Below are 7730 nucleotides of genomic sequence, written 5' to 3'. Positions count from 1 at the left end.
CAGGGCCTGCGAGGGATCTCCCGCCACGAAGCCCTCTCCCTCTGGGCCCTGCGTGGGAGTCCAGGTGCCAGCCTATTGCAACCAAGGAGGCAGAGAAGGTCACCCCTTCCTCTGAACGAAGTGAATCAGGAGGCAGAGACTGACTATCCTTGCCTCGACCATGAACACTAGGAAGTGGACCTGGGCCTCATGGGGATGGGTGCGGAAGTGGGCATTTCCCTGCTCCCCAGACTGCCCACTGGGTACCAGGCTCTGTGCTGGGCCCTGAGGATGCCATGAGCATCCAGCCCTGCCTTCAAAGGGCTCACACGCACAAAGGGAAGTGCACACCAGGAGCAGGATAATAATGCACTGTCAGGGGCCCCGTCCTCTACAGTTCGCAAAGCTCTCTCCACGCCTGCTTGATATGATTCTCCCATAATCCTATGGGGCTGATACGTTGCAGAGAAGCAGACAGGGTCCCCTAGTAGCTAAAAATAAGGACTCAGGGGATTTCCCTGGTGGTCCAGTGGCTAAGACTCCACACTCCCAATGCAGGGGACCCAGGTTCCATCCCTAGTCAGGGAACTAAATCCTACATGAGCGTGCATATTAAGTCGTTTCCAAGTTTGCCACCCCACAGACTGTAGCCCACCAGGCTCCCCTATCCATGTCCATGGGATTTTCAGGCAAGAATACTGGAGTGGGTTGCCATTTTCTCCTCCAGGGAATCTTCCCAACCCAGAATCAAACCCACATCTCCTACATTGGTATGGGTGCTAGTCGGAGGGATTCTTTACCTCTGAGCCACCTGGGAATCCCAGATCTCACCTGTGGCAACTGGAAAAGATCCCTCATGCCTCAACTAAAGATGCCCATGCCACAACGAAGACAGAAGATCTCACATGCCCCAACTAAGAACCAGCACAGCCAAATAAATAAAAATAAATATATATTTTTAAAGATTAATATATTAAAAAAAATAAGGATTTGTGAATCCTCCAGACCTGGATCAGATCCTGGCTCTGCCATTGATTTTCTGGGTGGCTTTAGATGAGCCACTTCACCTCTCTGAGCCTCAAATTCCTCACCTGTAACATGGGGCTCATAATGCTGCCCGGCTCACAGGTGAGGGTTCTGTGAGATACTGTAAAGCACACAGCTCTGTGCTCAGCACCAAAAAATGAACTCAAGGCATTCCTGTGGCCAATAATACTTCCACCCTTGGCAGCACCTCCCTGGACAGTGGGGTACACGACACCTGCGGCTCTCAGCCCTATGTCCGGCAGCATGCTGCAGCCTGACAAAGCTGGGCTCCAGTTCTGCTGTGGTTACTCAGGGCTGCTGCCTCATCTGCAAAATGGGAATAATAACCTGGTCATTGTGTGCTAGTCACTCAGTTGGGTCCAACTCTTTTCGACCCCATGAGGCTCTTTTGTCCATGGAATTCTCCAGGCAAGCATTCTGGAGTGGGTTGCCATTCCCTTCTCCAGGGAATCTTCCTGAGCCAAGGATCACCTGCATTGCAGGCAGATTCTTTACTGTCTAAGCCACCAGGTCACTAGCTTGCTATATAATGCTAATTTGCCCCAATAAGGGGTGAGCCAAGAGGAACCCAGTATATTCGTGTGTCTAGCTCAGGGGACCCAAGTGAGTTTGGGGGTCTGCCTGGGGCTGTCCTAGAAAAGAGTTCAGTGAAAGGGTGGGTGCAAGGGGGCTGGTTGCGGCTTCTGAGTCCGAGAGCCTCTGGCCTCCTCCAGAGGAGCCTGAGGGGGGCCTTCGTTCCGCAGCCTTTGCCGCCGCGGGTCTGTACCCGTCCTTGGCCACAAGATGTCGCCCAAGCAACAGCAAAACAGGGGCCTGGGCTAAACCGGCCAGTTCAGAGTCGACTCGGCGAACAGCGAGGTCCAGCCGCAGCCCTCTCCCACCGCCCCGCAGCTCTGGGACGCCTCAGGGGAGGAACCCCTGCTGCCTTGGGTTCAAATCCCAGGATTTCCTACCCAACACGATACTGCTGCCCCCAGAGAACACCGGTTTGTAGACCCCACCTAAAGTAATAAATAAATAGAGATAATAATTACTCCTACTCCTTCACGGTGTAGGATTAACCCGTGCCTGAGGAACAAGGAGGACCTGGAGGCGGTGCAAACAGACGACCACGTGGCCCGATTCGGGGCTGCAGCCGGGCGGCACTCCGCAGGGCACCGGAGACCCTCCATCCCCGCCCCGTGCCTCACGGGGGTGCGGAGCAGACACCGGACAGGCAACAGTGTGGCACGTCCTCGGACCCCGGGGCGGCCCCAGACGGCCCAGCAGGGCCCACACTTCTGCGTGGCGGCCACCTGGCACCGGGATCTGGGCCGCCAAGCGAGGGAGGCAGGGTGAGACCCCCGGGCTCGGCTCCCCGGAAGCAGCTTGGGCCCCGAGCGCAGCCCCGGGCGCTGGAAGAGCCGTCGAGGGCCGGCTGGAGCTGGAGAACCGCGTGCGTCCTGGACAGCCAGCCTGACCTCCCAAACTCTCCGCCGGCCGTCCGCCCGCCCGCCCTGGACTTGGCGCGGCTGTGCCGGCGCTTCGCTGGGTGGGGGGCTCCTTATCCGACCCTCCATCAGCTCGAAGGACCACCTCGGTGAACCGGCCTCTCCCGCTGGGGATGCGCGGTCCCAGCAGGGTGAACCGGGGGCGGGCCTAGACACAGGCGCGCGCAGCGGGACGGGGCCGCTGGGAGCCTGTGCTCACCTCCGTCTCCCAGGTAGAGGTCCGGGGCTTGGGGCGCAGTGTCTTCCCCGAGGACAAGCAGAGCTTTCGGCCCCGGACCACGTGAAGGTGGGGGAGAGAGAGCCCCTGTCCCTGCACAGACTGAATCTGGGAGGAAAAAAGAGTGGAATCCCCGCACCCAGGGGCTACTGTCTGACTACCTACCCTCCTCCCCGGCCCCCGACACTTGGGGACACCTGCCAGCTGGTGATCGGACAGTCCCTAAGGAGAGCTCAGGTTCCAGAGAGATCACTACTTCGTAGAGAAGTGTAGGGGGATGAGCCTCCTAGGAGAGGGAGGGAAGGATGGGGACATCTGGGGAGTTGCCCGCCCAGAAGAGCTGCAGAGCCTGCTTAGGGAGAGCACTGAAACCAGAGGGCCCTGCAAAGGCGGAGGCTTGGGGGCAGGTGTTGACTGGAAAAAAGTGCACAATCTGAGGGTTGTGAGTTGTTTTATTTGGGGTCAAATGAGGACTATAGCTTGAGAGATTGCATTTCAGATGGCTCTGAGAAACTGCTTCAAAGAGGGTGGGGTGGGGGGAGGGCAATATGTGATTTTATGCAGGGCAAGTACATGCAATCAGGCACATAATTTTTGCAGAACGTTTCTGCTAGCCACAAGGAGCAGAGGTCACCGTGAAGGAGAGGAGATGCAAGAATTGGGCTCATAAAATCATCTCCTGAAATTATCTGTCTGAAGACTCGTTCCGCCAGTTTTTCACAGAGCTCAGAGGGCCTCATTCCTCCTGATCTCCACCCTGAACTCCCTTCAGGGGGGTGTTGAAGGTCAGCAGCTGCAGTGGTTCATAATCTGATCCTTGCAGAGGTAGAGGGCCAGTGCCAATTTGTGGGTACTGCAGGTAAAGCATGATTTACTTTGAGGGGCAGGAGTGGAGCTAGACGGAAAAAAGGGACAGAGGCATGAGGATGAAAATGCAGGTTGGAAGCAAAATAGAAAATGTTCTGGAGAGAAGAGAAATCTGATCAGACTTGACTGACTCTAGGAGAAAGGAGGGAAGGGAGGCATGGAAATCCACCAGTTGTGATCATGGAGATGAAAAAAAAAGCACATTAGAGCTGTTTCCTAAGGAGACTCTTCAGGGGGTGTGAGTGATCCAGGGATTGGGGCAGTGAGGAATAGGAGAGGTGGGTGGACTAGAGCACTAAAGATTGAAATAGCCAAATGCAGAGAAGAACTGACAACTAAAAAGTCACTCGCCATCTGCTTTTAGGAGGGTTAGGTCATAGCCACTGCAGCTGCTGACCTTCAACACCCCCTGAAAGGAGTTCAGGGTGGAGATCAGGAATGAGGCACTCTTTCGTCTGGAAAAACTGGCAGAGAGATATTTTCAGGAGAAAATGTCTTGAACCCAATATCTTGCATCTTCTCACATCTAGAAAAATCACTAAAATCATTCATGGAGACACCTTCTCATGACTAGCAGAAACCTTTTAGTGAGATGTATGCTTCACTGCATGCACCACCTTCACCAAAATCACGTATGTATCAGCCTTCCCCTTCCTCCAGAGCAGGTCCTCAAAGCTGCTTGAGAACCATCTCCTCAGTAAGTCCCCAAATAAACTTGGACTCACAGCTCTTACGCTGCACTTTTTTTCCAGTCAACAGTATAAAGGGAAGTTTCAGAAGTTGTGTCAGTATTATTCATGACCACAGCAGCACAAGCTTAAGTGCACAAGGGAAGCTTTTAGTTAAAAACAGGTGGAGTGGTTTTTGTGTTCATAGGTCGTTCCGGTGTTCCTGGGATGTCACGACGCAGAACCAATGCTGCCCCTCGGCTCTGCTGGCTGATGTCAGAGAAAAGTGCTTCTCTAGGATTACCCAGCCTGTACCTGGTCACCCACAATACATCAGTCCTGGTTCAAGTTCATTAAACCAGATTAGAAAGAAGCTGGGTGCCTAAACTGGTGTTCACTGGCTGGAGCCTCAAGTCCCTCCTTGAATCAGCTCAGTGGGCAGCCTCTTCCATCAGGGCTTCCAAACACCCATGGTCCATGCTGGCAACCTCCGCAGTGTCACTGCACTCTACTACATCCCTCGGTTAAATGCTGGCACAGGAGAACTATTTCAAGACCATATAAATACACACACACACGTATACACATACACATGTATATACACACATTTATATACACCCACATATGTATATACACACATGCCTGCCTGCCTGCTAAGTTGCTTCAGTCACATCCGACTTTGCGACCCCCTGTAGTCCACCGGGCTCCTCCTCTGTCCATGGGATTCTCCAGGCAAGAATACTGGAGTGGGTTGCTGTACCCTCCTCCAGGGGATCTTCCTGACCCAAGGATCAAACCCTCATCTTCTGCGGCTCCTGCACTGCAGGAGCGGGTCCTTTACCACTGAGCCACTGGGGAAGCCCCATATACACATACATATATGCATATATATACATATTTGTATATCCATGTATAAGTCTGTGTATACATATATATTCACCAAGACTGGATGTCCAGGACCACTGAGGTAGTAGAGCCCAACTCAGGAAAAACCCTTCTAAGAGGTTTTCATTGGCCTTAGAATTGATTAGTGGCAGGTCTAAAACAAGAACCATTTTCAGGCTCCTGGACCTGACATTACAACCACATACCACTTGAAACCAGTGGCTTTCCAGGAAGTAGCAAGAATGATCTGGATGATCCCACTGGTGTGGCCCAGCTTTGCTGTGGAGGAGGTGTTTCGGGGCATCACTGTGACACTGTGCTGTGGGATGATGGCCTTAGCACCTCCCCTTCCTGTCATTTGTGACTTTCTCATGCGCCTGCCTCTCTCTGTCTCCCCCCACCCCACCAGGCTGGCTCACTCCCAGACTGCTGCTACCCCTAAGCTGCTGCAGAAAGAAAGTAAAAGTCGCTCAGTCACGTCCAACTCTGTGACCCCATGGGCTATACAGTCCATAGAATTCTCCAGGCCAGAATACTGAAGTAGGTAGCCTTTCCTTTCTCTAGGGGATCTTTCCAACCCAGGGATCGAACTTGGGTCTCCTGCATTGCAGGCAGATTCTTTACCAACTGAGCTATCAGGTAAGCCCAAGCTACAGCAGACACAGCCTCAACTGTCACCATCACAGCCACAAGAGAAGGAAAAGAATGTTGTTACTGATCAAAAAGTGAGAGAGAGAGAGGAAGGGGCTGGAACTCACGTATCGACTGAGAGGATCAGAAATAGGAGGGGAAGTGACTGCTTACAGGTTCTCTCACTTTCAGCAGAGGGCAGGCCGGGAAAAAAATCCAGTTGGGGGAAAAAATCCAGTTGGAAGCTGGGGCTGCTAGAAACAATGCTGTTACTTAACACGGGACAGCAAAGGCAACAGAAACCAAACAGCCATTTTAAAAGCTAAAACAATGAGGAAGGAAGATTAGATGATACGTTTTCACTTAGAAATTCGAACACCGTGATTATCAAATGTCTAGCAATTTGAGGTTTGAGAAAGAAACCTTTTATATAACCAGAAAATTATCAGAAAACATTTGGATTTAAGCAAAATTTAAAAAAAAGAAAAAACTATCCTTAAAGGATATCAGCTTGGCTACTAGGTCCTTTATCCCTTTTTTTTTTTTTTTTGGCCATGCTGTGCAGCATGAAGGATCTTAGTTCCTTCATCAGAGACTGGACCTATGCCCCCAGCAGTGGAAGCGCAGAATCTTAACCACTGGACCACCAGGGAAGTCCCTGCCAGGCCCTGTATCCTTTAAAAGGGGCTCTACCCACCTTGGGGATGTGGAGCCAAAACTTGAGGAATTGAACACCTTTCACAGATCACACATTTTTTAGCATCAGAGAAGGGGAGTTTGCTAGGCATGCAGATTTTTTCTCTGTTCTTCACCCAAAATTGATTCAATGTGCCCTGTGAGGAATAATGAATCAGCAGTTTATTGTCCCAGGTGGACAGTGCACGTGGTCCTCCAGCTCATTCTCTGTGAAATGCTGACTCATGGTGCTGCTCTAAGTCCCACAAAAATAAGTCACCTGGAGTTCTTGTTTAAAGATTCCTGTCCCATCCCCTATGCACGCTGATTTATCAGCAAGAGCACCAGGTGATTCTTAACAGTGAGGTTTGAAAACAATGTTTTACAGAACTACCTAGGGCACTTAAAAATGGACCTGTTTTGAGTACCACCCCCAGATTGTGGGCTCCCCTGGTGGTTCAGATGGTAAAGAATCTGCCTCTAATGCAGAAGACCTGGGTTTGATCCTTGGGTCAGGCAGATCCCCTGGAGAAGGACATGGCTACCCACTCCAGTATTCTTGCCTAGAGAATTCCATGGACAGAGGAGCCTAGTGGGTTACAGTCCACGGGGTCACAAAGTGTCAGACACAACTGAGCAACTAACATTTTCATTTTCCCAAAGATTGGTTTATTTGGTCAGTGAGTCAGATCAGACAGATATCTTGACTACATTCACTAGGAATTACTGATAAGAAACATCAGCAGTTATGTTTATTAACCAACAGTCTTGGTGACAAAAGTTCTGTCAAAACTGCAAATTAGTAGGGCTAAGGAGAGTTGAAGTAAAATGGTCCATGTTTAAAAATCACACTGGATACTCTTTTTTACAGGAGCATAAAATTTAATGATTTGGGCCAGCAATATGCTGAAATCCTAGTTAACAGAAATGAGATTACCATGGTTTTCATGTTCACTGTCCACAACAGGTTCAATGACAGAATTGAGAGCTTTTTCCATTTTAGCACAAAATGTGGAAGATGCTTCCTGGATCCTCATAACCAGATTTTCCTGCCTCTCTGATCAATGTTTTTCCCCCCTCAAGTCTTTGTACTGTATTTTGGTAGCCTAAGAAGATGGAATAGGGTTCTTCTGGAATGAAATGACTGACTCGAAAGCCCTTCAATGAATACTTAAATCTCTAGGTAGAGACGCATTTACAGCTAAGAGGAGCTTCTGACCTGATTTCACTTTCCAGGATCGTGACATATTTTACAGGCAGCACTGCAGGGAG

This window comes from Bos indicus, chromosome 11 (assembly GCF_029378745.1).
Source record: "Bos indicus isolate NIAB-ARS_2022 breed Sahiwal x Tharparkar chromosome 11, NIAB-ARS_B.indTharparkar_mat_pri_1.0, whole genome shotgun sequence".
NCBI lineage: Eukaryota > Metazoa > Chordata > Mammalia > Artiodactyla > Bovidae > Bos > Bos indicus.
Note: the sequence above shows the minus strand (reverse complement) of the source record.